The 9554-nt window shown below is 47.0% G+C and overlaps 1 long non-coding RNA gene across 1 annotated transcript; it reads left to right on the top strand.

Moving 5' to 3' along the window:
• Positions 1–429: 429 nt before the first annotated feature.
• Positions 430–1627, top strand: LOC129387112 (uncharacterized). The gene is made up of 2 exons (XR_008614414.2): positions 430–548; positions 1312–1627. It is a non-coding gene; the product is annotated as an uncharacterized lncRNA (long non-coding RNA).
• The last annotated feature ends 7927 nt before the right edge of the window (positions 1628–9554 follow it).

Here is a 9554-nt window from a genome sequence, read left to right as displayed (position 1 = left end):
TTTTCCGCCTAACTTTTCGTCCTTCAGCCCCCACTTGCCTCTCCCCCACGCACCCACGTGAGCCTGGTCAAAGCTATCAGCCAAGCACTCAGGCAGCTATAAGCTGCTGTGTCGAATTGGCTGCTCTCAGAATACGGGGAAAAGCAGTGGGGTCACTATTGTCCTCCTTGTCTCCCTCCGTCGCTGCCGCCGAAGGAACGCGGTCGGGCTAGGTCCAGCGGGGGAAAGTGGCGTTTACACCGTTTTCTTCATTCACCCTTTCCTTTCACTCTTTCCTTCTATGCATCGCTAGCACGCCGACCGGGTGCAACACCGCCTGAGTGCTTGCCGTCTTGTCAGCGCACTCCTATCGTGAAAAATGCTCGCTTGCGGTCGTCATTCCTACTGAGAAGCCTACATATTGAAATACACAGCAAAGTGGCCACGAATTTTTGTGAGCGTTAGAATTAATATAGGCGAAACAACAACCAGAAAAAAAGTCGGCGCTCGTGGCCACCGTCTTCGATGTGGGATGAACTCGGATACACAGAAGCGCGGATCTTACAATGGTGAGTGCATTTCTTTTGCGCATGTATAAGTTTTATAGGGAGCAATATCACCCACTCAATATCAGGCGGTATATATATTACTGAAACAGCCCTGGCTAATGTAGAGTGCCTGTAATTACATAGCTCTTTTTTATTCGCAGCCTTTGAATAGTGCCCGGAGTATAACACGTGTAAATCTCTGTGAAGTTAACCCAAAACTCCAGGACTATGATTTTATCAAGCCATGCGCGCGGCCTGATCCTGCTAGCTAGTGATACCGAGGAACCGCGCTTCTTCTCACTGTTCTAGGTCAAGCATCATTTCCAGCCGGCAGTATTTCTTTCTTTTCGTATAATAAATGCCTCTTTTGCTAGTGTTTCCTGAAGGAACTTCTCGGTTTCCACATAAAAAAATTTCGCGCGAAGACAGCATTCTGCCTAGACAGTCTGAAACTAGGCTTTTTGTGCTGTAGCAGGTTTTGCTGCATTTTTTTAATTATAAAGTGCTACGCTGACTAGGTGTGGGGTGTAAACAAGGCGGACGGATCCTGCGCATTTTATGTTTGTTCTAAATATTCTGTTACACCTACGAAATATGCCATATATGTCGATATATTAAAAAGTGTTACCTGACAAACCTTGCAAGAAAGTTTCTTGATTCACCCCTTCGACCTCTCTGCTCAGACTCATAATATTGTTGCGGTATGGCGATTTTTCAAAGGAAAACACTGTCACATACATTTGTTATACCAACATCTCTGTTAATGTTTCTTTTTATTTTACAGTGCAAGCATCTCCAAGTAATGGTGAAGTGGCTATGGGAAATGGTAGCAGTTTCAACGAAACCACCGCGTTATCGTGGTCCTCGGGGGCTTGATCAGCCCGCCGTCATCCAAGCACTGACCAACCTGCCTACCGACGTCAGCTCCCTGCCCTGAAACCCCTGGCCAGCCTACCGTCCTCGGCACCTTGCCCAATTCCTGTCCTGAGGGCAGTGCCTGTAAATAAACTGTTTGAAGATAACCGAGCGTCATCCATCCAGGTCCACGAAAATGCCTGTTCGTGAACATTTATTCGCAAATAAACTGTCATAAAAGTCAATTTCAGTATCCTTTTATTATTATTTGCAAATATAGATGACTTCTGCTTCTTGACATCTTTTTGTCGAGCTTTCCTAGCTATTATTGAGGAAGACGGAATGGGGACAATTGCTATAAAAAATGCCTCTAGCGAAAGGTTTGCGGTAAGAATGGCTGCATGCTTAAAGCCAGCGTATCTAAAATATTCGTCATGCAAAGGGCATTGGCTCAAAGCTGGCATTAAAATGGCAACGATATGGCTCAACACTGGCCCTACGCTGGCAGCACAAGGGCTGCTGCATTGGCATAAAATTGGCCCAATCTTAGCTTTAACGCTGGTCCTACGCTGGTAGCACGATGGCTGCTGCATTGGCATAACATTGGTCCAATCTTGGCTTTAACGCTGGTCCTACGCTGGCATCACAATGGCTGCTGCATTGGCATAACATTGGTCCAATCTTGGCTTTAACGCTGGGCCAGCATTGGATTGGGTTGCACTTTGCCAATATGCCAACGTTGGTCCAATATTGGTACCAATTTCTGCCAGCATTGGGCCATGGTTGGACCATTGCTGGTGTGCTGCCTGGGACCGGTGTGCTATATCGCATGTATCCTAGGAAGAGCGTCCTGTATAGTTGAAGTATAGATGCCACGGATGTGACCCACGTTTTACCGACAAGAAAACTGAATATATGGGCGACAGAGGTAAGCTGCTTCTTTAAGTATAAGAAGTTGGGGCTCCATGAAAGCTCTCTATCGATAATAACGCCTCGGAATCGCTGGAATTTTCCGTATGAAATTGTTTGGTTGTCACTAGAAATGGCTTGCGAGTAGAAGCAACTAAGCCGCACTTCTCGGTCGAAATGCACAGGTACGATTATGTTAGGGTCATTGCTTTTTCGAGCCGTGAACGCCCCTGGAGACGTGTAACTGACGAGGCCCAAATGCATATGTCGTCAACATATCTGGAAAGGTTGACTGTAGGTGCTAGAAAGCCGGCAAGTCCAAGCATTGCAAGGTTGAACAAAGTGGGCTAAGAGCCCCACCACGCGGGATGCCACGGGAAGTGTAATGGTTAGCGGTTCGGCCATCCGCACTTTGCACTAAGAAGGATCTTTTGAATAGATAGCTGCGAATTCACCGAAACATGCGTCCACCAATTCCATTAGTTTCCATGGCATCAAAGATGGTTTCATGCATTACATTATCATAGGCGCCTTTGACATCGAGGAAAAGTGCAACCGATGTACGTTTGCGGTGTTTTTCTTGTTGCACAGACGTCACGTGGTCGATGACGTTGTCAACAGAGGAGTGGCCTCTTCTGAATCCAGCCATGGCCTTGTGATATAGCTTGTGGCGCTCAAGATACCTCTCAAGGTGCGTGAGAATCATGCTTTCCATGACCTTCCCAACATAGCTGGACAGCGCAATGGGTCGGTTGGACGCTAGGTCAAATAGCGACTTTCCAGGCTTCAGGAGTGGTATCAACTGGCTGGACGTCCACCGCTCAGGAACGGCGCCATTATTCCATGACTGGTCGTAAAATTCCAGATGTCAACTTCAGCCATCTTCACCTAGGTGGCATAAAGCAGCGTAGGTGATGCCGCCCGGTCCTGGCGACGATGAGCGCCTGCATGTGGCCAGAACAGCGTCCAATTACTCAAGTGAGAAGGACCCACTAAATCCTGGGAAGCGTGTCGCAGGAACTTCACCCAGAATTTCGCTATTGATGGTGACCACACTGCCCGCAATCTTCACACAGAAATTTTCAGCTATATCAACCTGCAAGCGGCCTTGATGGAGGGCTAGGGCTCAGAATGGGTGTCGTTGTTGTGGAGAGGAGCCAAGGCGGCGCATCGTCCTTCATATGATAGACAGTGGCTTGCGGGGGTGAAGTGATTCGCAGAACGTCTTCCACCGTTGTTCCTCCAGCCGGTCCAAATAACGTCAAGCGTCAAATTTTACATGGAGGTTCCTCTTAGTGTACACTATTAAGAACTAGGATCTTTAAGCAATTCAAAATTTCGTTGCAGTTGGCCTTTAAAAGGAGCCATACATGGTGACACTGGTCGAATAATAAACCAAACTCTTATCTAGGCAGCCTAAAAGCGAGCCGTTCTCATCGAGCAATTGGAAATGATTGAGCACACGTTATATACGCCGGGGGTTTGCTCAGCAAATTGTGCCCCAGCACAAGAACCCCGACTAACCTGCACTACAATCATTCTTTGGGAACAGTCCACATACCCATCATGCTTCCCTCCAGACTCCAATGAGCGCATATATCCCCTATGTATACGAGAGGAAAAAATCGAATATGCGTCTACTTCGAATAGTGCATTATCGAATCGAATACGAATGAAATAAGAGAAAATATTCGATTATTCCCACTCAAAATTTCAGATGTCTGCAGACGCGTAGTATTTAAAGAAGTTGTCTTGTGACTTGCTTGCTCTTGATTGTATTTCAACTTTCACTTGATTTGTAGTTAGGTGCGCTAATGTGCCCATTCGAACTATGTCCTATTATTTGGAACAAGCTGTTCATGAATCTTCATACAAAAAAGATCAGAATAACAAAAAAGGAAGAAACGAAGAAAGAAAGAAAGAAATACGGGTGTGGAGGCAACTGAGCCGTCAGCAGCACCAACAGTAGCGCTAAGCCCCTGTGTGCAGCGTCAGGCACATATGGCTAATAGAAAAGCGGAACAAACGTGAAGATGTTTCGGCAATTAGTGAATAGTCTGCCGTTTTTTATCACATCTGCGAAAGTATCACCAGTGTTTTCACGTAGCCTGTGTCAATGAGCTGCCACTACTGGATAGACAGATAAAACTTTATTGTATCCTTGATGGGGTCCAGGCGTGGCGGGAGTTGGGAGACTAACCCCAATCCCCCTCTTCCTCAGGCAGCGGCCAGTTCTTGCTTTTCGGTGGCGTCTTCGGCCATTCGGATAGCCAAGAGCTGCTCTTCTGGGTCCAAGCTGAGCAGCAAAGTCTATCACTGCTCAGCCGTAGTTATGATGCGTGTAGTGTTAGTGCGGTGGCTGTTGGTGGGTGAGGCTCTGGAGCATGCCCAGATAATGTGGTCGACGTCAGTGCGGGCCTCGCACGCTTTGCAGAGTGGGGAGTATTGATCGGGGTAAATACGGTTGTATAGCATGGTAGTTGGGATAGCTCGCGTTTGATGTAGTCGCCAAGTATATTCGCCGACTGATATTTATTCGGTGTTTTGTGTGCTGAGGGGTAGCGTAACCGCTCTCTGCGGTAGTGGAGAAGGATTTCTCTGAGCACGACCACTCGGTTGCGCGCGTGACCGCAATGTAGAACAGAGGGCTCGTCAGGATCGGAAGACGCAGGGGAAGGATGATGCGCCCGGTGTGTGAGAATCCGGGCTGCATCCAAAAGGACTTCTTCTTGGGCAAGTTGGTGCTTAGATTTCCTAGGTATACATTGTGGCGCACAATACATTTCCTGAAAAGGGACAGAAGTGGACGCTTCACCGTCTTCCTTTCTTCTGTCCCTTTTCAGGAAATGCATTTTGCGCCACAAAGTATACCTAGGAAACCGGGCTGCATCGTGGGCGGTTTAGTGTCCAGCCAGATCCGAGTGACCAAGGGCCTTGAGGGAGGAGTGCTGGAGAGTAATTTCTATGCTTGGGGTGCTATCAGTCAGGGTGCTTGTGTAATAGCGAATGGCCGTTCTGGAGTTGCTGATGATGCATTGTGCATTGGTAGTGGCGTAGGACGAAGCGATGGCAGTTTTTCTTCCTTCTTCGGCTTGAGTGGCGTGTATTGATGCGGTCGCGGCGAGGGGGTACTGAGAGCCCACGACTACGGCGACCGCCATATCATTCTGATTGGGGTATTCCGCTGTTCCCACGTAGGCTACGTCTGCGACGTGGTCGTAGCGCTTTTGTAGTCGTTTAGCTCTGTCTGCACGTCGGTACTCATTATGTTCACGGTGCATGTTGCGTGGTATGGTGGGATAACTAGCTGAGCGCGAATGTTCCGAGGGACGGGTAATATTGGTCCGAATTAGAGGGTGTAGGTTATGCCTAGGGTGCCCAGAATGTGCCTGCCCATGGTGGAATTGGCGACTCGTTCGTATTGGCTAATGTGCTGAGCTTCAATGAGCTCGTCTATGGTGTTGTGAATGCCGAGGGCATTCAGTTTCTCGTTAGAGTTTGAAAAGGGAAGATGTAGGGCTTGTTTATAGACCCTCTTGATCATGGTATTGAGTTGTGCTGAGGCTAAGGCACGGGGTGACATAGCTGATCCTGGGCGTAGGTGGTTACCAGGCGTATCAGGTTGTTTCCTTTCATGCCATGATGTCGATTTGCGATGCGTGCAATGAGGCGAGTGGTTTCGTGTACATGAGCCTCTAATTGCTTGAGTATGTCCGTGTTTGTGCCGTTTTGTTGGATGCATAAGCCAAGGATACGAATTCTAGGTACTGTAGGTATACGTTGCTCATGCACGTGGAGTTCTATCTCGGGAGGGGGGGTGAGGGTCTGGACGCCGGTCTCCCCAATTAGGCTTGTATGGGAGCCCCCATTTCTCTGGGGAGCACTCCAGGCCGCACGGTACCACGTATGCAACAACCTCGTTGATGGCTGGCTGCAGCGTGTCTTGGATGTCCCCATCGCTGACCCCGGTGACCCACAGGGTGATGTAGTCTACGTAGAGCCTATGCTTGAGGTTCGGGATGCCATCTAACGCAGGCGGTAGCCTGAGCAAGGCCACGTTAAACAGAAAAGGGGACAGAAGCGATCTTTTCGGCGTGCCTTTGCTGCCGAAGTGAATAATTGGCGACTGCAACCCTCCGATGGTGATGGTGGCCGTGCGACCTGCAAGGAAATTCTTGACGTAGTTATATGTTTGGTGTCCAACGTGGAGTTGTGCCAGTTGCGCCAGTATGGCCTCGTGCGTGATGTTATTGAAGGCCTTGGTTAGGTCTAGCCCCAAGGTGGCTCTGGTGTTGAGCCTGGAGCTTATATCACCATCGATAATTTGGTGCTTGAGCTGAATCATGATATCGTGAGCAGAAAGTTTAGCGCGGAAGCCAACCATGGTATTGGAAAGAAATCGTTGTCGTTCATATGTTTGTGTAAGCGTGCGAGGATGACGTGTTCGAGGACTTTTCCGACGCATGAAGTAAGGGAGATAGAGCTGAGATTTTCGAGTAGGAGGCGCTCCCGGGTTTCATCTCCAGTTACTACTGGAGATGATTGCAACATTCGACTGTGGAATAACGCGAGAGCATTTCATTTGGTAGCTCTGGATAGAACACGTGTTCATCACCAGGACACCATGGGTGCGATCTTGTACGCGTTCCAAAATAGAACGGAGGCGGTCCGTTCCACCTAGCCGCACACGGTTCGTCAGTTTGAACGGCGACGAACGCCATGACGTCAATTGTGAAGTGATATCTGCTGTAAATCATTCAGTGTCGTCTGCTATCGGACGAACGCAACGGAACGGACCGCCAATTTCGCGACGGAAAGAACGGACCGCCTCCGTTCGATTTTGGAACGCGTACAAGATCGCACCCCATAGCTACTTCTCTGGGTAGCAGGCGTTTGCAAATTGGTTTGCTGCTGCTACTGTCATCCTGATGCCTTTCACTACTGACATCACCGACACTGTCACCGCCAGCTGCATTGTGCATGGGAGGATATTGGTCTTCGTCTCCTTGCTTGCTGTTTGGGTTGCAGCAAAGCGCAACACTTTTCGCTTCACCATATGTGCTGTTCACACACACCTTGTAGGTGCTGTGCAGTTTTGGCACACCGCCACCGCACAATTCCATGGAATTATTCTCTCTTGGAAGATCAATCATTTGTGAGTAACTGTAAGAATTATACATTTACTTGTAAACATTCCGCCGGCGCGTTGCACAAATATTTGGCTGGGTTTAACTTGCACGGTAAAATGTTGTGGTGTCTTTTTTTTTAATCCTATGTAGTGTTCACTTTTTTAGCTGTTTGTGGCTGCGATTATTTTTCTTGGTTTCCACCTATAATACTGAACCGCTGAATTTTCTATAGAGGAGGGCACAGAAAAAATTTGTACTCGTTAATAATTTTATTTTTAAGGAACATCAACTGGGCAGCAAATACTGGAACATGCGGACTGCAGGGAAACGGACTAATATGCACGGCAGGGGTAGCTGGCAGAAAACGCGGAGGCTGTCACATTCCACCAGATGCTCCTTGAGAAAAATAGACAGGTACACAGAATTTACCCAAGTTGTTATTTTTGAAGCCGCGTTTAGTGTGCATGTTCATGTAAGTTACAGCTTGATTATTCATTGTAGGCATCTGCAGTCATTCGGTTCAAGTGCACATTGGTTCGTGCACATTTGTATATCCCCTTCGTTGTGCCCTTTACACTCCTTTCTTATGCCGTCACTTAGCAATTCACAATACATTTGCATAGTAACATGTACCACCACAGCGTGATCATCTCTTGTCTATCAATTCGACTGATCACCGACGCTCACTAGAAAGCAGCAAAGATGTGATGTTGAGCTGCCATGCTTAAATTTAATGCATCTATGTAGTAAAAACAATATATACTGCATATTTTACCATCTAATCGTCAGAATGTTCGCTCTTGTTTGATGACATTGCCCTGCAGCATAAGAACACTACATGTACCTTAAATGGAAGAGAGCTATTGCTCAGTTTTACTGTATCAATCAATCATGCTCCTGCAGTTCTTACTGGTAGAGGTGCATTTGTAGCAGAGGTAGCATTTGTAACGTGATAGATTGTCTGTACTTTCATTGATCATGTCATATAGATATGTTCTCGCCGCCCTCAAGAGTGACCTTGCTGAAACTATAACTCTTGAATACGTTGTGAAACAAAGATTTAAATTTCATATCCTGTAGCTGCAATGAGTGAATTTGTTTTGCAGAATCGTCAGCAGCTGGGGGAGGAGATGAGGCGTCGCGCGTGGCGCAGCAGCCGCTGGCAGGGGAGATGCAGGACTTGTGGTAAGCAACTGCACTTATTCCAGGCACCACGCACCAGCTCCTGGCTGCCACTACGCATGGCCTTCGCAAGCTGCCTCAACCGTTATGGACTTCAGCACTTTCTTTTTGCTTACATATCATCCGTTAGGTCAACCAGACTACAAGTGTAGCTTATCTTTCCATTCAACTTGAAGCTCCGGCATTTGGTGGTGGTGCTCGCAAGCTATTGAGGCATGTGCTAGCCAGCCTCATGAAATTATGTGCAGGTCAGGCATGAGAGTAGCAACAAAAACTTATAATGTCATGATGCCGCTTGAAGCACGAATGCACGTAACACGTTCTTTTTATATGTTGCATGTAAGAATAATATAACTGCAGCACACAGGCGGAACAGAGGCTACACAATCGTATTTGTGGGCCAGCAGCAAGACACAAAACGTTTAAATATGCGTGTTGCTGCTTCGTAACATTTTACAAGTATATTTTTTCATGTGTAGTTTTATTTACTGTACAAGTTTGTCTCGATGAGAGGGTTATCGCAAACTGCATGTCTAATTTTTACACCTTTTGGTAGGGTGTGTGTTTTATTATTCTGCTACCGTGTTTGAATATGTACTGCTTCTCAGGGAACATATACACTGTGTGAGAATTTTTTTGAGATTTAACGATAGCACTGTTTTCACACACATTTGGTATAGATGCATTTAAATAGCATACTGTGATAACTGGTATTGAAATTCCTCCTAAGAATTTTCATGCTATGTACTGTGAAGTTTGCATTTTTGCATCTGTAGCGCCCATCTTTAGCCACAAGTGACCGCATTCTAAACTTTTTGTTAACAGCTAGTGCCTCTTACTTGTGATAGTTGTGATAGTTTATTTGTCCTTACCAGGGATAGCAATATAATTTGGTCCCCATTGTAGTTAAGCTCATTCTGGTATATGCCTAAGGTAGTCATAGACGTGGCCA

Source organism: Dermacentor andersoni, chromosome 2 (assembly GCF_023375885.2).
Source record: "Dermacentor andersoni chromosome 2, qqDerAnde1_hic_scaffold, whole genome shotgun sequence".
Taxonomy (NCBI): domain Eukaryota; kingdom Metazoa; phylum Arthropoda; class Arachnida; order Ixodida; family Ixodidae; genus Dermacentor; species Dermacentor andersoni.
Note: the sequence above shows the minus strand (reverse complement) of the source record. Positions and strands in the feature narration are given on the sequence as shown.